At 52.5% G+C, this 25,618-nt stretch overlaps 1 long non-coding RNA gene across 1 annotated transcript; it reads right to left on the bottom strand.

The window, feature by feature from the left end:
- Positions 1–1,765: 1,765 nt before the first annotated feature.
- Positions 1,766–24,990, bottom strand: LOC119711134. Its single transcript, XR_005259670.1, has 3 exons — positions 24,628–24,990; positions 3,956–4,055; positions 1,766–2,307 (listed from the first exon to the last, which is right to left on the bottom strand). It is a non-coding gene; the product is annotated as an uncharacterized LOC119711134 (long non-coding RNA).
- Between the last annotated feature and the right edge of the window lie 628 nt (positions 24,991–25,618).

Genomic DNA, 25,618 nt, shown 5'->3' with positions numbered 1-25,618 from the left:
TAAAGCATTGTCAGCCTCCTGCATCATGGAGTCAGAGCACATCACTCCCCGCATCGGGGGCGCCCTGCATCAATAGACACCTAAATTATTTTTACTTTTAACCCAATAACCAACCACCTGTGGCCCTCAATGGGGACTTTTTTATCCAATTACACAAAACCCATGGAGAAGGTGAAGAAGAACCAGCCTCCACCCTAAAACCTCCAGTGCTGGAGTTCTGGCTGCTGAGAATTTGAGACCTTCAGTGCTGGCAGGCACTGACCCCCAGGAGAACACTGCATTGACCTGAGGCCGCGGAGAAGCTTCCAGAATGGAATGATAGAGCTGGGATTGTGGGTGTGGAGTTTGGATAGAAGTGTGTGACATCACAGGGTGGGAAACTTAGAGTTTAGGTGTTTAGAATACAGTAATATATATAAGGCAATATTAATAACAGTGATATATAATAATAGGTAATAATAATAATATATATTAATATATATGGCAATAATATGTATAAGGCAATAATAATATAATTATAATGATGGCAATAATAATAATATGATATAGTAATATATATAAGGCAGTAGTATATATAAAGTAATAATAATACATTTATAATAATAGGCAATAAAAATAATATAGTGCTATGTATAAGGCAAAATATATATAAGGCAATAATAATAATATAATTATAATAACAGGCAATTATAATAATATAGTAATATATGTAAGGCAATAACATATATAAGGCATGACCCCTTCCTCCTCCTCCTCCTCCTCACTCAGCAGCTCAGAGCTGCTCTCCCTGGGACAGGACAGCCTGAGGCATAAACACCTCAGTGTTCACAGCACCCATAAATTGGCTTTCTGCAGGTAATGACTGTGACCTTTCCACTTTAAACCCTGGAGCAGGGAGGGTTAAATGTAAATGAAATGTGTAGGACAGATGCTGAAAAGCAGAGCAGTTCCCTGTGCCAGCAGCGTGGGCTGCACCTTGACTCAAATTGGGCTAAAGTGGCACGAGCAGAAAACAGGAGAGCAGGGAAAATGTCAGATGTGTCAGAGGAGCGGGAAAATAAACCAGGACTTCCCAAAAGCACAGGCAGCAAATTAATTCCAAGTGCAGATAAGGAATGAGGAGTATCTGCTTGTTGGGTGTGACAGAGCCTGTCCCAGAGATGTGACAGGGAGAGAGGAGCTCCTTTGGTGACAGAGCTGCTCCTGCCCTCGGCCTCACCTGGAATCTGCTCCTGGGCTTCGTTAAAACTCCACCACAGAGAGGTTTTAGCCCTGGGATGAAACTCTTCCTGGTGACAGCAGCAATGGAAACTCTGACTGTCCCAGCTCCTGTTGTGTGTCTCATGAGTGATGCAGTTTGCACACATTAATTAATCAAACTTGATCTATTCCACACTTTTTTGTTTGCTTGTGGTGCTAAATAACCAGACTTCACTTCAATGTCTGTTTTTTTGGTGTAGATGTCTCACTCCAAGCCGTGACAAGAATGCAGCCAACAAGATGGGGGACATTGAAATGTAAAATTGGAGACTGAAATGTAAAATTGGATGCTGAAATATAAAATTGGAGGTTCAAATGTAAAACAGGATACTGAAATGTAAAATTGGAGACTCAAATGTAAAATTGGATACTGAAATGTAAAGTTGGGGACTCAAAGTTGGAGACTGAAATGTAGAATTGGACACTGAAATGTAAAATTGGACACTGAAATGTAGAATTGGACACTGAAATGTAAAGTTGGGGACTCAAAGTAAAGTTGGAGACTGAAATGTAAAATTGGATACTGAAATGTAAAATTTGAGACTCAAATGTAAAACTGGAGACTCAAATGTAAAATCTCCTGCCCTGGGGCATTGTATGACCCCAGGTCTCTCCTGAAATGACCTCTGTGGGTGTCCAGTGCCAGGTTTGGTTCCTCGGCTCACCCATGCCAGGCACAGCTCCCGCTGGCCCCGGGGGTTCAGACTGGCCCAGGCTCAGTCCCAGCACGGCCATGTGCCAGGACATCCCCAGGGCTGAGCCCATCACCCCTCAGAGGCTTCCAGCCCACGCCTGGAGGCAGAGCCTGAGCACAAACCATTCCCACGTCATTTCCAGACCAAACCAAATCAGTTCCATTCCCACATTCCAATGGCCCAACACTCTCTGCCAAGTCCTGGGCAGCTTCCTCCTCCCCACCATTCATTCTTTTCCTATTCTTGACCTCCTTGGGGTGACTCCAGAAGTGATGCCCTTGGTTCTGTGCCTCTACTGGTGTTTCATGTGCAGAAATCAGCCAGGCTCCAAACCCAGGCTGGCTCCAGGCACCTGCAGGACAGGGACACAGTTGGACACTTCAGCTCCTCTCAGAAGAGAATCTTCACTGGCCTTGGCACTTCTGCAGCAGGAAGCGTTGGTTTGGGATGCTGGAGCACATCCAGGGCAGGGAACGGAGCTGGGAAGGGGCTGGAGCCCCAGGAGGGGCTGAGGGAGCTGGGAAGAGGCTCAGCCTGGAGCAAAGGAGGCTCAGGGGGGACCTTGTGGCTCTGCACAGCTCCTGCCAGGAGGGGACAGCCGGGGGGGTCGGGCTGTGCTCCAGGGAACAGGGACAGGAGCAGAGGGAACGGCCTCAGTCTGGGCCAGGGCAGGCTCAGGGTGGGCACAGCAGGAATTTCCCCATGGAAAGGGAGCTTAGGCCTTGGCAGGGGCTGCCCAGGGAGGCTTGGAGTGCCCATCCCTGGAGGTGTTTGAGAAAAGCCTGGATGTGGCACTTAGTGCCTTGGTCTGAGTGACAAGGTGGTGTCAGGTCACAGGTTGGACTTGATGATTTCAAAGGTCTTTTCCAGCCCCGCTCATTCTGGGATTCTGTGATTCTGTTCTGGGATTCTGGGATTGTATGATTCTGTTCTCTCGTTCTGGTGCTCTGGAATTCCAAGATTCTGGGATTCCACCTCCAGCAGTCCAGGCCCAGCTGGGTGTCCCCTCGGGAGCAGCAGGCCCAGCGTGTCCCATGGAGATGGAGCTTTGGGCTCCTCAAGGTGGGGATCACCCCGCTGCCATCCTCAGGGGGAAAAGCCTGGAATTCCTCCTGAGTGTCCATCCCTGCCTGCCCCCAGCACAGACTGATGGTGCCACACACAGCCCAGGGCTGGAGCTGGGCTCCCCACACTCACCAGGGCAAAGCTTGCCCCAGAGGCAGCCCAGCTCCCAGTGCTGCCTGCTGTTTGCTCTCCATCCCTGCTCAGCCCTTTCCAGCCCGGTTATCTCGAGGTGAGGCCCTCCCACGGCACCCCAGGGCCTGAGCAAAGCTGCAGGATCTGATAGCCAGGTGAGCACAGAGCAAGCCCTGTTCCCAGCCCAGCGGAGCCCAGCCCAGCAGAGCCCAGCCCAGCCCGCTGACCCGTGGGTCGGGCCAGGCAAAGTAGGGCACTGTGATACCAGAAGGAGCCCAGATCTGCTGATACCGAGGTATTTATTTAGTGATAAATAAGCTAATGCACCTGATAGTCTGCAAGGACCTGCTAATGCCTGTAAATTTCCATTTATCACCCTGCAGAGAGTCTCAGAATGGTTTGGATTGGAAGGGACCTTAAAGCTCAGCTCAGTTAAAGCTCAGCTCATCCCACCCCTGCCATGGCAGGGACACCTTCCGCTGTCCCAGGGTGCTCCAAGCCCTGTCCAGCCAGGCCTGGGACACTTCCAAGGATGCTTTGCTGGTGCATCTCAATCTCCCCAGGTCCGAGTCCCCCCTCTCCAGCAGATCTGTGGACCAAGAACTTCCTCTCCCACTCTCAGTCCCATTTGAGCAGGAGATGCTCAGATGGCTTTTTGGGTGAAATTGATGCTGCAGCCCCCACGCTTTCTGTGATTGCACAAACAGCTCTCACCAGGCTCTCTGACCTCCTCTCTTGCAGTCCTGATGACAAAAAATGATGTAGAGCTTTGGGTTTCAGGAAGAAGCCAATAAATCACTCACCTGCTGCTGGGAAGGAGCCATAAAACGGGGTTTGCCATTTTGCAATTGTATCAAAAGTCCCACAAGGTTTCATCATGGTGTGATGAGAGTTTCAGCTTTTCTGAATGGAGCAGAAATGAAAATATTTATTACAAAGCCTTAGAAGAAACAGTAGAGTGAAGATAAGAGGAAGATATTTATTGATAAATCAGGGCAGTATCAGGATCAGACAGGTAAGCACTCAGAAATGTGCATTTGCATGAAGCTCAGGGAGCAGCTGAGTCACCAGGGGAAGGATGGGAGGATGGGTCAATAACTGGAGGCCTTTCTACCCAGGAACAGCTGTGTCTCATTTCCCCTGAAATTCATTCTTAACTGAATTAGATGGAACAGGCAAAACAGTGGGACCTGATTGGTTTGGGCATCTTCTCAAAAATCTCCTGTCCTGCAGCCATAATCCAGGCTCAGCCTTGCCCCTCTGCACACCAGGATATCTCCACAGCTCTGGATTTTGGATATTCCAGGACATGACTACAGCTGAGTGGGGAGAAAATGCAGAGCAGGATTTCTGAGAGCAGAAGTTCAATTCCACCAGGAGAAGGTGTAAAACAGCACTCAGGTGAGGCTGAGTACAGCCAGGAATGCTGGCAGAACTCCTCCGTTATTCCATCCTGCTGGCCTGGATGCAGTGAAAATGTGAATTTTACAGCTGCAGAGCTTTGTCTGAGCAGCAGCCCCTCACGCTTGGGCTGTGAGCACCCGTGGGGTGACTCTGGGTGTGTTATTCCAGCTTGGATTGGGCCTGGAGAGCTTCTGAACCAACACCACCCTTGGGAATTGAATTGTAAAAACTTTTGTCGAAGAGCAGCCCTGCACTGGCTGTGCTTCCTCCTCTGCCACTTCTTGCCAGGAACTTCCTGGCCAGATCCCCGGTCAATCCATGCTGCACTTCCAGCACCTGGATCCTTCCTGGGCACACCTGGCACCTTCCCTGCAGGGCTTGTACAGGAAATTGGCCCCAAGAACAGCTCGTCCTGAGCCTATCTCAGGGTAATTCCCATTCCAAACCTTCCCTCTGGTGTCCCTGACCCAGGAAGGTCTGAGGATTTGGGAGGCACAGCCTTTCCAACCCCTGTGGGCTCTCCTGCCATCTCTTGAATATTTCAGCAGTTCAGAGAAGAGCTGAGGTATCACACACAGGCTCAAAACCGCCTCCCCCACCCCAAACACTTCATGTTTAACCCTTTGTTTACTACCAGCCCACCAGTGGGAGTTTCAGGTTGGTTGTGCCAGTTGTGTGACCCTCAGTGACTGCAGGCAATGCCAGCCCTGCCCAGCTGGGCGCTGCCAGGTGGGAATTGCCACAGCAGGGAGTGGCCCAGGTCTGCCTGGGCTGCCTGGTTTTGGGTCCCCACAGGTTGGGACAAGAAGGGAGGAAGTCTCCACCGTGCTCCCCCTGCCTGGCAGCAGAGTCCATCAAGCCTGGACTGATTTTAGAGCTGCATTAAACCTCTGCAGCCCCACCAGCTCAGGGCATCCTCATGAGGTACCATGGGTGGATTTCCAACCTCTGCTTGTTAATTAATGTGCTGGGGCAGGGGCAAACTGCCCCTTCTGTGCTGTCCTCAGAGTGCAGCTTGGAGCCAAACACAGCCCAGAGCTCTGTCTGGGCCAGCACCACATGGCAGGGGCTGGCCAGGGCCACAGAGGGACCCAAAGGCCACGGGTGGCCATGGGAAGGGATCTGTGTGTGCCACTGCTGCAGGGGTGGGCTGTTCCCAGGGCACGGGACATTCCTGGGCAGGGGATATTGCCTGGGAAGACACCTTCACCATCACAGGGTACCATGGAATCTCCTGAGCTGGAAGGGACCCCAAGGATCATCCAGCTCAGCCCCTGGCCCTGCCCAGACCCCCACCAACCCCACCCTGGCCATCCCTGCAGCTCTGGCAGCCTCGGGGCCGTGCCCATCCCCTGGGGAGCCTGGGCAGTGCCAGCACCCTCTGGGGGAAGAACCTTGCCCTGCTCTCCAGCCTGAGCTGCCCTGGCCCAGCTCCAGCCGTGTCCTGGCTGCTGTCCCTGTCCCAGAGCAGGGATGGGAGCTGTCCCTTCTCTCCCCCTCCTGAGGAGCTGGTAACTGTGAGGAGTTCTCCTCTCAGTCTCCTCCTCTCCGGGATGAACATTCCACGTGGCCTCAGCTGCTCCTCATGCAGCTTCCCCTCAAGGCCAATCAACATCTTTGCTGTCTTCCTTTGGATGCTCTCTAATAATTTCATGTCTTTCTTACACTGTGGTGCCCAAATTGCTCACAATATTCGCTCTGAGGCTGCCCAGCCCAGCCCAGAGCAGTTGCTTCCACTCCCACTGCCCAAACCCTTCCCCTTTCTGCAGCCCTGCCTTGTCCAGCTCTTCCTCCTCTGTTTATTTCTATTTTCCTGGCACTCTGATAGAATCAACCTGAACGTTCTTCTCTGGACAACAATGCTGGCACTTCCCAAATCACGTCTCCAGTGTGCCACCACTTCAACTTTCAATCACACTTCTGTTTTCCCACCCTTAAATTCCAAATTAGAGACCACCAAGTCCCTTCAGGAGGGCTGTGAAAAAACTGGGAAGCTCTGAGCACAGAAAAAAAGTTTGAAAGGAATTTCTGATTGACAACTTCCCCATTGTACATGATACGTACAAGGCTGAAGTTCAGATCACAAGAATGGTTTTGCTTTCATCCTTGAATTGCGCAATAATGAAATCTTGCAGCTCTTGCCATCCCTTGAGCTGTTTCTGATGAAGCTGCACTAAAATATGTCAGTCCAAGTCAGAACTGCAGAGAAATAAAGAGAATTCATCTGAGGCTCCTCACACCCAGCTACCCTCACTCAGCAAAGATCTGTAAATCCTAAACCACTGCTCACAGCTCTGCCCAGCTGAGCTGATTCTTCTTCTCTCCTCCTCCTCCCCAGGCAGATCAGAGCCCAGCAGGGCTGGATGGAAATTCTGCATTTTCCGGGGCACAATTTCCAGGCTGTCAAAGGGAATTGGAGGCTGCAAACTCAAACCATGGGAGGAGATGTGTGTGTTCCTGCAGAGCACAGCTCTGTCACTGACACCGGGACCCTGGTCACACCTTTCCTTGTCACCACAAACAGGTTTTCTGCCACAGGATCTCAGGGTCAGCGCTTGTAGCAAATATTTCTGTTAGTCTTTTCATAGAATCAGAGAATTCCAGGCTGGTTTGGGTTGGAAGGGACCTCAAAGATTGTCCCATTCTACCCTCTGCCATGGCAGGGACACCTCCACTGTCCCCAGTGCTCCAAACCCCATCCAGCCTGGCCTTGGGCACTGCCAGGGATCCAGGGGCAGCCCCAGCTGCTCTGGGAATCTGTTCCAGGGCCTGCCCACCCTCCCAGGGCAGAATTCCTCCCTGTTACCCAATCTACATCTATCTTATCCAATCCACATCTATTTTAACCAATCCAATCCAAATCTATCTTATCCAATCCAAATCTATCTTATCCAGTCCAATCTATCTAAATTTTCTTCCACTAATTTTTTCTAAGTTATTTTCTTTTAGGGATTTAGAGGTGATAGTCCTTTTATGTTTTATTTTTTTAAAAATCACCTTTCCAGCACACACACCATTGTGTGCAGGAGGTTGAGGAAAGGCTTCAGGTGGCTTTTTTTTGATTGTGTGATTCTGTGTCTGCTCAGTCTGGGGCTTCTCCTTCCTGCCCTGGGTTCCAAGAGGATGATTTGCCGTTTCATTCCCCATGCTGGGAGCTGTGAAGGATCCCGCTGCCTCCTTCCCCACCTGCCTGGCTCCCAGACAGCAAAACATCTGATTTTTCCCTTATCCTGCTTGAAGTTTCCCAAATTGCAGTGAACTGAAGTCCCAGACTGACACACCGATTCCCCCACCTTTAACAGTCAGCTGCTAATTAGAATTGCTGCTCAGAGCATTCCCAGAGGCCTGCCCCTGCCAGGGCACCTTGACTGAGCCGTTTGTGGGAGAGCAGCTCCCTCCCCTTTGGCACGCCAGCCGTGAGTGCTCCTCGTGTGCTGCTCCTGCAAACTGCCACGAGAAGCAGGGAGAGCCTCCAGGAATGGAACTGGCCAGTTGTGACATTCACATTCCCTGAACAGAGAGAGACACAATTCCCTCTCCCGGGATTCTTCCTGGAGAAGCACAGAGAGAAGGAGAGAAAACAATTCTCATTTCTACCTGCTGCTCCTGTTGTTTGGCACATGTGGAATGTGTTATGGAGATTGTTTACTGGAGGCATTTGTCAATTGGATTCTGCTGAGGATTGTTTTGTTTCCTTGGCCAGTTGGGTCTAAGCTGTGTCCTGGCTGTCTCAGACAGTCGGGGGGTTTTTTTAGTACCTTTTGTAGAGGATAGGATAGGATAGGATAGGATAGGATAGGATAGGATAGGATAGGATAGGATCTCTTTAGTATAGTTTTAATATAGTATTAGTGTAATAGATCGATTATTAAAGCAATCCTAATTATATATTAATAAAGCAATTGTTCAGCCTCCTGAACTATGGAGTCAGATGCCAATCATTGCCTGTGTCGGGGGCTCCCTGCATTCGACAGCCCAGGCTGCAATCCCAGTGCCCTGAAGGAGACAGACGATGGCAAGGGGAATCCCTTGGTTCCTCCCAGTCACTGACTTCTTCTGCAGGGTCTTTGTCACAGCCTTCAGCCCCCTGGCTGATCCAAGGTCTCCCTGAGTTACTCCTCCAGCTGGGTGATGAGCTCTGGGTGAGACCTGGTGGCTGCAGGAGACAATAAAACATTTCTAGGATAATGAAATGTACCCCAGCAGCTAAGGACAACAACACAAACCACCCCAAAAGCTGTTCTACAGGGGAAAGTGTCTCCAGAGGGGGATTTGCCTTCAGACACCTCTCCTGGAGGACATGAACTGTTATCTTGAAATGGTTTTATCTCCCATGTGATTTGATGACTGGAGACATCAAAGAGTTACTGACTCAGAGCTCACCGATGGATGTGGAGACAGGAAACATTTATCAAGGTTTCCGCTGCATAAGTCCTGATTTATCTCAGTCAGGATGGATATGGCTTGTGGGCCACAACAGGGCAGCTCTCGAGCTGGGCACACAGAGCTGGCACTGTTCAGGAAAAGGAAGGAGGGTCTGTCCCCATCACTGAGCTGCATCACCCCCAGGCCCCATTGGGAGGGTCCTGTCCCCATCACTGAGCTGCGTCACCCCCAGGCCCCATTGGGAGGGTCCTGTCCCCATCACTGAGCTGCGTCACCCCCAGGTCCCAGCAGGAGGGTCCTGTCCCCATCACTGAGCTGTGTCCCCCCCAGGCCCCATTGGGAGGGTCCTGTCCCCATCACTGAGCTGTGTCACCCCCAGGTCCCAGCAGGAGGGTCCTGTCCCCATCACTGAGCTGTGTCACCCCCAGGCCCCATTGGGAGGGTCCTGTCCCCATCACTGAGCTGTGTCACCCCCAGGCCCCAGCAGGAGGGACCTGTCCCCATCACTGAGCTGTGTCACCGCCAGGCCCCATTGGGAAGGTCCTGTCTCCATAACATTCTGCTCAGGAATTCCCTTCCCCTCCTTGACCATCTTGCTGGGTGTCATCTCAAGACATTCCAGGTTTCTGTATTTTTATTAACATAATTTTATTATTATTTTTATTCATATTAACCAGCAGGACACATTTTGAGGCATGAACCATGATATGGAACATTCCCTATTAAAAATCCTTCACGGCTGGGGGAGTTCCTGCCCCAGGGCAGTTCCAGCTGCAGCTCCTCTGCAGGGTGACAGAGCTGTCCCAGCTCCTGGGCACTGTCCCAGCTCTTGGGGACTGTCCCAGCCCAGGGCTGCTCAGCCGCTGCTGGAACAAACAGTTCAGAAAGCCCCAAAGGTGGGAGAGGAGACAGTGCCCACGCAGCCTCCCAGGGAGCTGCACAGCTCCTGGGTTTGCAGAGCCAGGCAGTGAGAAATGGGTTTTAGAGCACCCCTGCCTGCGTGGGACTGTGGGCTGGGCGTTCTGGGTAAATCCTGTGCAGAGCAAGGCAAGGAAACACGTGGGGCTCCAGCTGCTTTGCAAACCCAGCTGCTTTCTGGAGTTGCAAAACAGTGGGAAAGTGTAAATCCTAGGAAAAGAAACAGGGGCAGGGTGCAGAGGAGCCAAAGGTGGCAATACACCTGTTCATTACATAATTCCTGGGTGATAAAACGCATTTATCTCCCTCTTTTCTCTTTTCTGCACTTTGTCCAGCAAACCTTCTCCGGGACAGACTTCCAAAGTCCCAGGGCAGCTTCACTCAGTGAATGGTTTTTATCAAATAATGTTTCTCTCCTTCCTCAAGGCATTGTTGTTTGGGGTGAATGACATTTGTCAGATAAACTGTGACCTTCCAGAGGCAAGAGCAGCAGCCTGAAGAGGGAGATCTGGCACTTCCCTGGCCAGGACTCTGCATTTCCCAATCCATTACCCTGGGATTTATATGGACCTGCACCTGTCGTGCCTCAGCAATTCCCATTTTATCAGGGAATGCCCTACAAAGCCCCCCCTGGTTCACCTGCCCCCAAAACTCCCATCTCCCAGACAACTTGGATCAAAATCTCAGCTCAAAATTACCCTGCAATGATTAAAATCAAATTACTTGAAACCCAGAAGGTGGTAGAAGAAGGGAACAGCTTGACTGTCCACAACAGGAACCTGTCTGATTTGTGGGATGTTTCCCAATTAGAGTGGAATTTTTCCACCCCAAAGTGATTTGAAACTGCTCAGCTCTGGGCTGGTCTGTTATGGGGCACAGCCTGGGCAGTGCCTGGGGCACACCCGACCTCTTCACCCAGCTTGGGGCAGCATGGGATGGCAGAGAGGAGCTGAGGGAACATCCAGGGGCTCTGACAGGCTCCTGTTTGAGCTTTGGGACAGTCACTGCAGGGCACAGCGCCTGTGCAGCTGGGAGAGACCCCAGGGAGGAATCCTGGAGAGGCTCCTGGGGCACTGCATCCCTCTGCTATGCTGGGGAAAGGCTCACAGGGCTGGGGCTCATTTTGGGCATCTCAGGACAAGAAAGGGGCTGGAGCCAGGAAAGGGAACAGAGCTGGGGAAGGGAGAGGCTGAGGGAGCTGGAAAGGGGCTCAGCCTGGAGAAAAGGAGGCTCAGGGGGGACCTTGTGGCTCTGCACAGCTCCTGCCAGGAGGGAACAGCCGGGGGGGTCGGGCTGTGCTCCAGGGAACAGGGACAGGAGCAGAGGGAACGGCCTCAGGCTGGGCCAGGGCAGGCTCAGGGTGGATATTGGGAAAATTTCTTCACTGAAAGGTTTACAAAGGGGCTGGAGTCACCACCCCAGAGGTGTTCAAAAACCATGGATGTGATGTGGCACTTGAGGACACACTTCAGTGGTGATTATGCTGGTGGCACTGGCACTGGTTGGTTGTTGGAGTTGATGATCTTGAAGGTCCTTTCCAACCTTACAGATTCTGCAGTTTGATTACTCTACATCCTCCTGACAGCCAGATGGACACAGAAGGGTTAAACAGATTTAAGGGCTTGAGCTGAAAAACTTTGAGGCTTGAAATAGTTGCAGCCCTGGTGCTGTCAAGCAGCTTTTATTATTCAGAGGAGGGGAAAGGAGAACAACGCAAAGTGAGTTTGAGAGCTTCGAGTGGGGGCACTGCTCCTGGCCTTGGCCATGAGCAGCCTGGAAAAGCAGCAAGTGAAGCAGAAAGGGAGGGCAGAGGCAAGAGGCTCAAGGCAGAGGCTGAGCCCGAGCCCTCCTGCTCATTTCCCTTTCCCCTCTCCAGGAGTGGAATTTGGAACCGTCGGTGATTAACCCCAGCTTGGAGCAAAACAGGAGCCACAAAAACAAGGACAGCCCTGGCAAGGGCTGGCACTGGTGCCCCGCTGGAGGTTTGGTGGTGCTGGGTTTCCAGCCCTCCCTGGAGCTCAGCTCAGGGCCAGGATGCTGGAGGAGCTCGGGGTTTGCAGGGAAGGAGCAGGTGCCTGCAGGGCATCACCGCGATTGAGCTGGCGCCGGCTGCCCTGAGCTCAGCACGGAAGCACAACCTGGGCTCCTCTGGCTTAGGAAGGCTTCCCTTTTCCTGAAATAAGTGATGAGGAAGAGGAGGAGCAGAATCAGACAGGCAGGGGGCAGGTTCCTCTGGTGTGCTTTGCGTATTTCCTTTGAAACGTGGAATTCAAAGGGTTTGGGTTGGGAGGGACCTGAAATCCCATCCAGGGCCACCCCTGCCATGGCAGGGACACCTCCCCCTGTCCCAGGTGCTCCCAGCCCCAGTGTCCAGCCTGGCCTTGGGCACTGCCAGGGATGCAGGGGCAGCCCCAGCTGCTCTGGCAATTCCAGCCCAGCCCCTGCCCACCCTGCCAGGGAACAATTCCTCATTGCCAAGATCCCATCCAGCCCTGCCCTCTGGCACTGGGAGCCATTCCCTGGCTCCTGGCCCTGCAGGCCTTGTCCCCAGTCCCTCTGCAGCTCTCCTGGAGCCCCTTCAGGCCCTGCAAGGGCTCTGAGCTCTCCCTGGAGCCTTCTCCTCTGCAGGGCAGCACCCCCAGCTCTCCAGCCTGTCTTTTGTTCCAGTGCCTGTCCATACCTGTGCATTTGGAGCACAAAATCCTTGAGATCCCCCCCAGAGTTCCCATCTGAGGTCCAAATTGACCCAAATTGCAAACCTTGTAAGAAACATCCAAACCTCAGCCCAGCTGACTCTGCACTCTCCTCCTGGCTCTGTGTCCTTACACGCCCAAGGCTGACCAGCAAATAGCAGGATTTAGCAAACCATGCTTGCAGGGCTCAGCTCAGTGTTTTCTCCTGTCCTCAGCAAAGGGAGGGAGCACATAAACCTAAAGATGACAAGAATTTGAGAGGGGACTGAAAACACCTTGGAAGATTTAAGCAAAAATCAAAATACTCAAGAAATGTTTGGGGAAAAAAACCCCACCAGCTAAGGACAACAACAAAACCCACCCACCCAAAACCTCTTCTACAGGGGAAAGTGTCTCCAGAGGGGGATTTGCTTTTAGACACCTCTCCTGGAGCACATGAACTGTTATCTTGACATGTTTTTATCTCCCAAGTGACTGGAGACACCCAAAGAGTGACTGACCCAGAGCTGCCTCTCACCAATGGATGTGGAGACAGGAATTGCACTCACACTCTGCAAGAAACACTTCAGGAATATTGAAAGGCTCTGGAGGCTGCAGCAGGTCCCCAGGGCAGGTTTGGTAAAGGCAAATGTCCTGTTTGGGCTCTCACAAATGGAAGAGGAGCTGCAAGGACCTGCAGTACCTTTTGTAAAGACCAGGACACGCCAGGAGAGCTCTGGAGCACTTGGAGATCATCCCCATGTCTGGAAGATGTGAACTGAGTAAAAAAGCCTCTATGATTTGGGCTGGTAACAAAGGTAAAGCGAAGGGAACATTTCCAGGGGTGAAAAAGTGGTGTATGGGAATATTTTCTCTGGAGGGTGGTGAAAGCTTCTTCATTGGGAGTGTTTAAGAAGGGCAGAGACACAAATAAAGTTGGTCTGCCTTGGGCAGGGAGTGCCAGCTCCATTTATTAGGAATCCATGTGTCTGTGGCTTCTTTTCCTGAGAAAGGATATTCTTCCCATGAGGAGGTGAAGGAAGGAGGCAGCACAGGCAGATCATCCATTTCCCAGAGGAATCTTCCTCCAGGGAGCCAAGAGATGAGAAGGGAGAATGCAAAATTTTCCCCAAAATCAAGACCTGCTGGGGAAATAAAGATTTCACCCCAAGTCAGCTGCACAGTGTGAGGAGAGGAGGAAACTGAGAGCAGCCCATTGGAAGGGGAAGAAAGGCTGACTTTAGATCAACTGTGAATATCCTGAGTCTCTTCTTATTTCCTGCCTCTGTTTATAAACATTCTGTGAGGAGCAGTGGCTGCTTATAAAAGAAGCGTTAAAATGAGCAAAGCAAGCTGCTGCAGAGGACTGGGCTGCCAGCATCAGGTGAGGCTGACAAAAGCGCTGCCCATAAATTCCTGCAGCTCCTCAGGACCCTCAAAGCCATTTCAGAAACAGCAGAAAAGCCAAAAAACAATTCAGAGAAAAGGAATCCCCAAAGCCAAAAGCTCTTTGTGACAAAGGTGGGCTTTTGCCACCTGGTTTAATCCTGAAGAGGGAAGTGGTTGTATCATCTTCAAACCCTCTCGTGGCGTGTGCCCTGCGGCAGCTCAGCGAGGCAATTAATTTCGGCAGGAATTACCCAACCCTTAATTTTTCTGAGCAATTATCAGCTCAGGTACCAGCCAGGAGCCGGAGCGCTCCCTGCTCCGACAATGGCTGGCTGCAAGTAGCTGCAGAATCCTGCACTTGGCCAGGGAGCCTCCTGTGGGATCTGTCTCCAGATGCCCCCACGGGCGGAGCGTGCCCAGGGAGCGATTGCAGCCTCTCCCAGGATCCAGGGCTGCTCTCCTGCTCCTGAGCACAACTAGTGCAAAGGGCTTTGGGTTTGAAGGAGTTCAGCCTTTCTCTCCCTCTTTCTCCTCCTCTTCTCCTTCTCTTTCTCCTCCTTTTCTTCTTCTCTTTCTCTTTTTCTCCTCCTTCTCCTTCTCCTTCTCCTTCTCCTTCTCCTTCTCCTTCTCCTTCTCCTTCTCCTTCTCCTTCTCCTCCTCCTCCTGCAGCAGCAGACTTACAAATGGCAGAGAGGATTTTTGGAAACCAGTTCTTCTCCTGATGATCCATCCTCTAGATCCCCAGGACAACATGGGTCTGACTGCCAGGACAGCCATGTGAGCCGAAAATGAGCTGCAATTTTCACTTCTTGCAGCTCCCCACTGAGCAGGCAGGAGTGGCAATCCCTGCAGGTGCGGCAGTCCCTGCAGAGTTGCAGTCCCTGCAGGCGTTACAGTCCATGTAGGTGCTGCAGTCCCTGCAGGTGTTGTAGTCCCTGCAGGCATGGCAGTCCCTGCAGGCATTGCAGTCCTTGCAGGTGTGGCAGTCCCTGCAGGTGTTGCAGTCCATGCAGGTGTTGCAGTCCATGCAGGTGTGGCAGTCCTTGCAGGTGTTGCAGTCCATGCAGGTGTTACAGTCCCTGCAGGCATTGCAGTCCCTGCAGGTGTGGCAGTCCTTGCAGGTGTTGCAGTCCCTGCAGGTGTTGCAGTCCATGCAGGTGTGGCAGTCCATGCAGGTGTGGCAGTCCCTGCAGGTGTTGCAGTCCATGCAGGTGTTGCAGTCCATGCAGGCATTGCAGTCCCTGCAGGTGTTGCAGTCCATGCAGGTGTTGCAGTCCCTGCAGGTGTTGCAGACCATGCAGGTGTGGCAGTCCATGCAGGCATTGCAGTCCCTGCAGGAGTGGCTGATGCTGGTGATGGGCAGAGAGAACAGGAGCAGGATCCTGATGAAAATCCCTGGGGAATCCAGCACAGTGTGCACTGAGCACCTGGGCTTGGGCTGCAGCTGATCTGTGCCTGTTCCTGGGGTGGCTGAGCCTGGCTCAGCGCTGCTTTTGGACAAAACCTGGCTCCTGATCCATTTTCAGCTCTGCATGGCCTGGCTGTCAGATGGCTGGCCTGGATGCCAGAACTCCTGCCTTGCAGAGCCCAAATATTCCTGGGGCCCTGAGCTCACGCATTTAGAACACTGGATATTTCTACACGCGGATGCCAAGCATGCCCAGGTGTTTTTGGTAGTCTGAGGGCAGGTTCAGCCCCTCCTGGAGATCCTCAGTGCTGTCACCAGCTGGCACTTTGGTGCTGACTGCAGCAAAAAGCACCACGGGCCGGGTCTGCTTTGCTTGGCTCTCACTTGGGGATGATGCAGGAGCTTGAACCAAAGCCCACTGAAGAAGAGGTTGGCATTCCTTGAATTCCCAGGCATTCCAGGGTCCTCCACGAGCTCCACACACCCTGTGCTGTCTGCCTGGGAGATAAAAACCCTCTGAATCTCTCTGTGCTGCAGGATGGAGCTTCACTCCTGCTCTGTGCTGGAGCATCCTGTATCACTCAAAGATGTGGCTCCAAATCTGCCCAAACATCAGGGGTGGCTTTGCCATAATGGCCTTGGAGGTGGCTGTGTTTGACCAAGGTCACACCTGGGGACAGGCTGAGGCTCAGGGGACACCAGGAGATGAGGTCACACAGAGGGACATGGTGAGCAGCCCTTGTGGCTGGGTTTATTGTGGGGCAGCATCCTCAGTGTCCTGACTCCCTGTGCCTGATGTGCCACACACAGAGTGACCCCTCTGAGCCCAGGAGCAGCTTTCCAGGGGAATCTGGATCCCCTTTCCAGGTGGAGAAAGGAAGGAAGCTTGTTTCTGAGCCCAGGAATTTACACAGTAATTGTTCTGATGGCTCCACCAAGAACAAGAGTGACACCTGAGCTCCCACCAAAACCCAGCACAAATCCCCACAGCTTTCTGGGAAGCCCAGTCCTTTTCATCTGAGCAGGGAGAGCTCAGAGCCCTTGCAGGGCCTGAAGGGGCTCCAGGAGAGCTGCAGAGGGACTGGGGACAAGGCCTGCAGGGACAGCACACAGGGAATGGCTCCCAGTGCCAGAGGGCAGGGCTGGATGGGATCTTGGCAATGAGGAATTGTTCCCTGGCAGGGTGGGCAGGGGCTGGGCTGGAATTGCCAGAGCAGCTGGGGCTGCCCCTGCATCCCTGGCAGTGCCCAAGGCCAGGCTGGACACTGGGGCTGGGAGCACCTGGGACAGGGGGAGGTGTCCCTGCCATGGCAGGGGTGGCCCTGGATGGGATTTCAGGTCCTTCCAGCCCAACCCAACCCAACCCAACGCAGTGTGGGATTCTGTGCACTCGGTGCTGGACACGGGAGCTGCCTTGCTGCCCACCCAGAGGGAAGGAGGATGTGGGTGCAGATGCCCACGGGCACTCCAGGAGCTCGGGAGGTCCCACTGCCATCACTGAAAGGGTGCTCAGGCCTTGGCAGGGGCTGCCCAGGGGGTTTGGAGTCCCCATCCCTGGGGGTGTCCAGGGAAGGGCTGGAGGTGGCACTGAGTGGGGACAAGGTGAGCATTGGGCACAGCTGGGACTCCATGGGCGGGGAGGGTTTTCCACCTCAGGGGTTCTGGAATTCTGTGATTCTGTGACTCTGGGATCACTGCTCTGCACTGGCTGTGTCTGAAGGCTGCTTCTTCCGTTTTCCACAGCTGGGAATGCCAGAGCAGGGAGCACCTGATGCTGATTTTATGGGTTTGGACTGGAGCAGGCCTGAAGGATTCCAAAACTGTCCTTTGGTGACCTGCTGCAGCCTCCAGAGCCTTTCAATACTCCTGAAGGTGTTTATTCCAGAGTGTGAGGGGAATTCCTGTCTCAGCATCCATTGGTGAGATGCAGCTCTGAGTCAGTCACTCTTTGAGTGTCTCCAGAATCACTGCCAGTGATTCTGTCCCCATTTTTCCTTCATCAAGCAGGAAAATTGCTTCCCTGCTCAGCCTCAGTGACAAAGCACCGATGTCCTCGTGTCCCTGCAGTGCTGAATTATGGCAGTGGCAGGAATGTGAAATTATTCCAGGCCAAAGCTTTGCCCACAGGCAAAGTGGGGCCAAGCAAAACTATCGCCAGTTTATGGCATGATTTGGAATCACTTTTTGAGCACCAAAGCAAAATATGGCTCTTTAGTAGATTTTTTTTAAGGGGAAAAAAATTGGACTTGAGGTATGGTAACGCTTCTGGGAAAGTTGTTTTTCCCACTTTTGCCAGGTTAAAAGTCTGTGTGGAAGGGTTTGAAAATTAAATTTCCATCCTGAAAAAGTGAAGCAGACAGGGCTGGGGAAGGAGATGATGGGGAAAGAGGATTATTTGCCCTATTTCTGCATCAGCGCTGCCAAATTCCTGGGCTGTTATGTAATTAGCACATTCTCCCTGCTCCAATCATGACAGCACGTGCCTTCCTGCCATTCCCCAGGCACTGGTGCAGGCTTTTATCCATTCAGAGCAGGTTTAAAATCTGTAACTTGAAAAGTTTCGTTGAGAAATAGGGCGGGAGGGCAGAAGGGGAAGCAAGTTTGTGATTTCTGTTGTTGCTGCTGTTTCCAGGTGAGATTTCTCCCTCTCCCTTCTGACTTTCTGGATGCTCCTGCTCTGTTGCAGCCCAGACCTGTGGTTTGTACTGTGCCAGTGTCCAGGAGGATCCGTGGTTTTGGGGTATTTTTTGGACACAAAAAGTGCTGCCGAGGTACCACCCCTGCCTCAGGATCTTGCAGATATTTTTAACAGATATTACACTTTATTTCTTGCCTGAGTCACCCACCCAGAAGAAGAGATATGCAAACAACTTCCTGCCAGCCCTTCCCATTTTTCCTGGTAGCAGCAGGTCCCTGGTGCAGCGAGATTCCCAGGTGACAATTCCTGAGGATAACAGAGATAAACATCACCCGGGAATATCAACCAATTCCTCATGTTCAGACCTCTCAGGGCAGATATTGAAATCCCCTTTTCCAAGGTTACTGTCACGCTGTTTAATGAGCTCTTATCTTGAGAACTGTAATGAGGTTTCAGGAATTAATCCATCGAGATTACTTTGGGGAGGGGCGGTTCTTGGGGTTTTTGGTGCCTCGGGGACAGAACATCCAGGGCCAAACCCAGAGACACAACTGGAGGACACCACAAATCAGAGCTGAAGTGCATTTGGTCAATATTTTTCATGAGTCACCAGAGGGAAAAAGCAGTTTCCCCAAACAGTGATTAAAAAAAAAAATCTATATATATCTCACAATTCTACTTCCTAAAACTGAGTTTTCACAGAAAATTTGGGATTTTTAAGGGAGGCAGATGGGGGTTGGGCCCAAGTTTTGTTAAGAGAGGTTTAGGTTGGATTTTAGGGAAAATTTCTTCATTGAGAGAGTGGTTCAGCCCTGGCACAGCTGCCCAGGGCAGTGATGGGGCCGCTGTCCCTGGAAGTGTTCAAAACTCATGATGTGGCACTTTGTGATAAGGTTCAGTGGCACAGTGGGATTCAGTCAAAGACTGGAAGATCTTGGAGGTCTTTCCCAACCTTTGTGATCCTGGGATTCTGTGATTGAAACATCTCAGCTCTGGGGCCACAGAAAGTACAGCTGAAAAATGGGAATCCCCCCACACCGGGATCACTGGAATTGGACAAATCCGGGTGGTTTTTCCGCCTTTAATGCCAGGAAAGGTGTTGAACCTTTGTCCTCCAAATCATCAAAAGTTCCTGGTTACAGAACTGTTCCCATATACAGGATTAGATGGGAAGGATTATCTGTAGGTGAAAGGTGTTTCCCATCAAGGCTGAGCGGAAATTGAGGTGTTTCCATGGAGAACCTCCACAGCCTCTCTCCAAGGCTTCTAACACAGATTTTTCAGCTCTTTACTTTTTCCCTGGTACATCTATCCCAAGACCTGGCTCTGGCTGATTTTGATGCTTCTGGTCATGGGAGCAGAGTCACAAAACCTGAATATTGTACACCTGGGGTCCAATTCCCCACATCAGTTCAGAATTGGGACTCCCACTATTCATTTTCTCAACTCAGGGGGCATCTTTAGAGCCTCCAGAAGTTCCCCAGAAGCTGCAGAAGCACCAATTATTGCTTGCTCTGCAAAGTTCATCTGAGTTTGGACAGAGCAGCTCTTTAAACCCATAAAAACATCAGGTAAGGGGGGGATGCACCAGAGCATCCCAGGAACTGGGATGAGGGAAAGGCAGTGCAACAGGCAGGGAAAAGCCCTGGGCTTTCCAAGCAGGTGACAGCAAAGTTTCCAGTCCCTTCCCTGCCCAGGGAAGGAAATGATCTTTAAGGGCCCTTCCGACCCATAACTTTCCAATATTCTCTGGTTCTCTGATTCGTTCCCAGCTGAGCTTCCGTTTCAGAAGTTGGCTCAAGGAGCCCTCATCTAACTCCTGCCAGGGTGATGTTGGTGGTCATACTCTTAAAAACAAACATTCCTCCTTCTTTAGGGAGCCTGGTTTTTCCTTTGTACTTCACTGTAAAGCACCTCCCACAGTCAGACCTCAAACAAACGAGACCTTAACAAATTATGAGTAGTAAACCTTAATAAGAGCCCACCAGTGCAGGCTGTGCACACAAGAACTTTCTTTAGGCAGCGTTTTCACAGAATTCCCAGAATTCCCAGAATCCCTCGGTTGGAAGAGACCTTCAAGCTCATCGAGTCCAACCCAGCCCCAACACCTCAACTCAACCCTGGCACCCAGTGCCACATCCAGGCTTGTTTAAAACACACCCAGGGATGGTGACTGCACCACCTCCCCGGGCAAAACATTCCAGAACTTTATCACTCTTTCCCTGAAAAACTTTTTCCCTAAAAGTGAGACAGAAGACCTTCCCCCTCATTCCAGAGGTCGGAGGTTTTCAGCTCTGAGCAGTGGGACCAGCCCGAGAGGCAGATCCATGAACTCCCCCACTCCCGCGCTCCCCAAGCAATTCCTGAAAGCCCCACATTTATCAGAGATCAGCGGGGGCTGGAAATCCAAGCTCCTTTGTTTAGTCTTGGGGAATGCGCGGCAGGAAAACATCGCCATCCTGTTTTCCAGGCGCTAGCACGCAAATAAGGATGGAGGAAAAACAAGGCAGCGTCTCGGACAGATGGTGATTAATCCTCATTGTGTCCCCTGCTGAACAGGTGCCAGGGCTGCTGCTGGCCAGGCTGTGCCCCCACTGCCCAGCCCAGGGGGCACCTGCTGGGCTGGTCCCGTGAGGGAGGACAAGGAGGATGCTCCAAAATCCAGGGTGGAAGCGCCCATGGAGATAAAAGGTGTAAAAGAGCTGCCGGCACAGGGTGAGTGGGAGAGGGACAGAGCCAGGGAGCAGCTCCTTGTGCTCCTCCCCGTGTGGCCTGACTCACCTGCCCCTGGCCTGTCGCTCTCCCCTTGCCACTCCTGGCTAGCTCAGCCTGGGAATGGCCAGCTCGCTTTGCTTCCTTCCTCTCAGGACTGGCCGGGTGTGAAAATATCCCCGAGGCAGCAGGGCTGAGGCTGCAGGGCTGAGAAGCTGCACTGAGCTCTGGTGGTCAGTCAGTGGCAGCCCACAGACAGCATCCCCAGAATCCAGGACCTGTCCCTGCTCAGTGCCACCTGGGTCACAGTGGCAGGGAAGGGACTGACGATGGGCTAAAAGCCTCCTCCTAAGGCAGGGCAAAGCCTTGAGGACTCTGCAGGTGCCCTAAGTGCTGGGTCAGTGCATTTTTCCCAGCACAGCCTGTGCATCTTTTGCAGCAAAACCCCACACCTGTGCAGCCTGAGCGGTGGAAGGGGTGAGCAGGGACACGGGGACAAGGCTGAAGTGTCCCTGCCCTTGGGATCACAGTCTTGGGGCTCTATTCAGCACAAACATCTGGCCACAAACTTGCCACGGTGTGCTCCATCTTCCAGAGGAGCAAACCAGTGAGGATTAGTTCTGCTGTCACCCTGAACCTCTTTGGTCTCTGCTCATTTTTGACTTTGGGGACTTTGGGGAGTGATGGCATTTGAGCCATGACTGTGCAGTGAGGCCCCAGCCTTGTGCAGGGGTCTCTGGGTCCTACCACAATATCGGTGAGAAACAGCCTCATTAATGATGATCATAATGGGGGTGTGAATGGCTGTGTTCATGTAAAACCAGTTCTGGGCTATCTGCATTAACCAGAGCTGTGGCTGCCAAAGCTGGGTGGGTGCAGGCAGGGCAGGATGCACCAGAGGGACCAGGGCTGGTGTTTCTGTGCTGATACAGATCTCTGTGCTCTGAGCCTCCTGAGAGCTCCAGGGTTTAAACAGTGAAGAAATCTGAATACTTGGAAATTCAAATGTGTTCACATCCCACAGAGGTCAAAGCCTCAGGTGTGGGCTCTTAGTTGACCTTCCCTGTGCCACCTGCACAGCCCTGGCAGGAATGGGACACCACAAATCTTCCCAAACTGTCCCCTCCTTCCTGCAGTCCAGGTTGTTCTGTGAGGTGGGAAGAGGAGGTCTGGAAACAGGGGGACAATCCTGCTGTTCTTGCTGGACAGGGTGGGTGATCCTAAATCTGACACGAATCAGGGTGGGATTCTTGGGGTTATCCTGTGCAGGGCCAGGAGCTGGACTTGGATGATCTTTGTGCTTCCCTTCATGGAGCTCTGAAGATTCCATTCCATTCCATTCCATTCCATTCCATTCCATTCCATTCCATTCCATTCCATTCCATTCCATTAAAATCCATCCCACCCCATCCCATCCCATCCCATCCCATCCCATCCCATCCCATCCCATCCCATCCCACCCCATCCCATCCCATCCCATCCCATCCCATCCCATCCCATCCCATCCCATCCCATCCCACCCTATCCCATTCTCTTCTACGATCTCCCTAGACCTAAGTCTTGCAGGAGAAGTCAAACCTGGCAGTGAGCTGTGTGTTCTGTGTGCTGAGGTAACCCGACAGGTCACAGGGTCAGGGACAGACCCCCTGTGCCTCAGGCTGTAGGAAAAGGCTCCCTGTGGGACAGCCAGGACTGGTGGCCTCAGCGTGGGAATCACCAAGTGCCATTACGAGGCTGCACTCCTTGGGAAGGTCAGATGACATAATTACACTGGTCCCTCCTGACCTTGCAATCTCCAAACCCTCATAATTTGTAATCAGGATACAAATTATTTGCCTTGCGAGCTGAGGAAGGAAGTCTTCTGCATCACCTATTTGCTCCCAAACATCCGCTATTGCACAACTGCTCTGGGCAAGGGCAGGGCTTTCACTGCAGCCTCCAGCTCAGCTGCAGCCACCAGGCGCTTTGGCCAGCCTGGCTGTCCCAATCCCTCCTGGCTGCCCCAATCCCTCCTGGCTGCCCCAATCCGTCCTGGCTTCTCCAATCCATCCTGGCTGTCCCAATCCATCCTGGCTTCTCCAATCCATCCTGCCCCAATCCATCCTGGCTTCTCCAATCCATCCTGCCCCAATCCATCCTGTCCCAATCCAGTCTGGCTGCTCTGATCCATCCTGGCTGCCTCAATCCATCCTGCCCCTACCCCTCCTGACTGCCCCCATCCATCCTGGCTGTCCCAGTCCATCCTGCTCCAATCCAGCCTGGCTTCTCCAATCCATCCTGCCCAAATCCATCCTGTCCCAATCCATCCTGGCTTCTCCAATCCATCCTGTCCCAATCCATCCTGGCTGCCCCAATCCATCCTGCCCCAATCCATCCTGTCCCAATCCATCCTGTCCCATCCTGCTCCAATCCAGCCTGGCTTCTCCAATCTATCCTGGCTATCCCAATCCCTCCTGGCTGCCCCACTCCATCCTGGCTGCCCCAATCCAGCCTGCCCCAATCCATCCTGGCTGCCCCAATCCAGCCTGCCCCAATCCAGCCTGCCCCAATCCATCCTGGCTGCCCCAATCCAGCCTGCCCCAATCCAGCCTGCCCCAGTCCAGTCCGCCCCAGTCCCTCCTGGCAGACCCCACCATGCTCTCAATGATGAGTATAAACATTCCATTTGGGGAGGAAATCCCTGTTGGGTAGGTTACCACAATACCAAGAGTGTTGGCTCCTCCTGGGTTAAGCACAGCTGGGGAGACTCAAAATTTAGCCAAAACATTTCTATAAAATCAACAACTTAACTTTTCAAATTAATTTTTTTCCCACAGAGAGTCAGTTCACATCTACTTAAAGTGGAGCAAAGGCTGTGACCACCATGGGATGGCCACTGTCACCTGTCCTGTGTGGGCACAAACTCAGAGCACGTGGCCGTGTTTCAGAGCGTGCCTGACGCATCCCACTGGGCACATCCATCGCTCCAGAACTGCTGCATCCCAAAATGCTGTGAAGCACCATGGCTGTGCTACATCCCAGAGCAGCTGTGGCGCTCCTGGATCCCCGGGAGTGCTCACAGCCAGGCTGGATGGGGCTTGGAGCAACCTGGAAAAGTGGAAGGTGTCCCTGCCATGGCAGGGGTGAAACGGAATGAGCTTTAGGGTCCCTCCCAACCCAAACCATTCCAGATTCTGTGATTCCAAGATCCCAGTGCACAGCCCTGTTCCAGCCAGTCCTGTGCTGTCACAATGAGGACATCCTTGTCCCCTGTGGAATGTGTGACACCCTCACCAGCACCACACCAGCCCTTGGTGTTCACTGAGGAGCTCACCACAGCTGAGCTCACCCTGTATGCAGCATCATCATCTGTCCTTCAGCTCTCTAAAATGGAGATATTTTGGGGGAATGGGGTCTTTGCCACATCCTCAGATTTGCTTTTAAATTCATTTATCCCATATATTCCCAGAAATTGGATTTTAAATCACCTCGACAACAACCTGGCAGAGGTAGAAGACACAAGTTCTGTCCTTGGCTCTCTGCTGGGCAGTGTGAGCAGGCAGGAGGGCTTCAAGTGAGGGAAGTAATTGGGATTTCATCTCCAAGCAGAGTGGAGCAGACAGGTCAGCAGAGGGCAGGAGCTGCAGTGCCCTGAGGACAGGATTAAAAGAGGCCTTTGCGAGCTCAGCTCCTGTCTGAGCTCCCATCCCCTTCCTGTGGATACTCTCAGTTCAGTTGAAGAAAGAACAGAGATAATTTCTCCCAGGCCGAGCCTGGGAATCTTAGAAGAAAGAATTAAAACAATTATTGTCTCTTTTTCTCTAATTGTTGTTTATAGATATAGTTCTCTAGAGTGTACTATTCATAGTTTACCAATAGTGTGAGAGGTTTTTACTTTGAGACCAATCAAGTCTCACCTTAGCGAGTCAGATTACAAAAACACCCGCTACATTCATTGAACGCTTTTACCTTCTGATCCACACGAAAACTGGAGTCTTTCATTCCATCCCTGACTCAACAGCGTCATCTTCCCTTGGGAGGCAGTGCCAAGAGAGGCATCTCCAGTGACCCGTGGCCATGTCTGGAGCTGGGGACAAGCTGTGACCCTGCTCTGCCAGCGCCTCTCCACGTCCAGAGCTGCTCCTCCAGGCCAGCCCCGAAGCACGAGCTGGCCCCGGTGATGGGAGCCCAGGGAGCCGTACCTGGAGGGGTTAAACCCACGACTGCCTCCAGTGCATGTGCTGCTGGAGGAAATGCACCCCTCCGGCCTCGACTTTGTGCCCTTTGTGGAGAGCAGGATGAGCCTGGACCGTGGGGAGCAGGGGAGGGAGGGCAGCGTTAGTCAGCAGCGCTCCTGGGGGCACTTCCAGCAGGAACGAGCACGGAAAATGCACTGTACAAAATATTTGTGCAGAGCAGGAAAGCGCTGCATTCCTGGGATGACAATGGCCTTGTGTCACTGTCTGTGGCCGCAGCCATGACTCAGGCTGGGGCTGGGGAGGGACAGCAGGGTGAGCTGAGCGGGCAGCGCTCGCTGCCAGCCGGGGCTGTGCTGCTGACTGTGCTGGGGCTGGGAGCTCCAAAGAAAACACGGGGCTATTGTTGGAATTGGCTTTTTTTCCAAAGGGTTGATAGGCTGGCAGAGAGAATGCTCCTTCTGGGCTGTGTGTACCAGGCATGAGCACAGGGCTTGCATCCCTGGGCAGGGATGGACACGCTCCAGCCTCAGTGTGTGGGGCAGCTGGATGCATTGCACCACTGCCTCCCAAAGCCCTGACCCCGGGAACCTGCAGTGTCTGCCCCCCCCAGGCGTTATCAGATCTGAATTCATGAGCTGGAAAAGCAGATTCCACCCAAGCCTGAAAAATTGGAAAGCCCCTGCACATCCTTCCTTTCCCACTTCCCAGCCCGTGGAAGATGCTGGTGAGTGTGGGTCCTGCTCAGCCCTGACTGGCAGGGC

Source organism: Motacilla alba, chromosome 23, assembly GCF_015832195.1.
Source record: "Motacilla alba alba isolate MOTALB_02 chromosome 23, Motacilla_alba_V1.0_pri, whole genome shotgun sequence".
NCBI lineage: Eukaryota > Metazoa > Chordata > Aves > Passeriformes > Motacillidae > Motacilla > Motacilla alba.
Note: the sequence above shows the minus strand (reverse complement) of the source record. Positions and strands in the feature narration are given on the sequence as shown.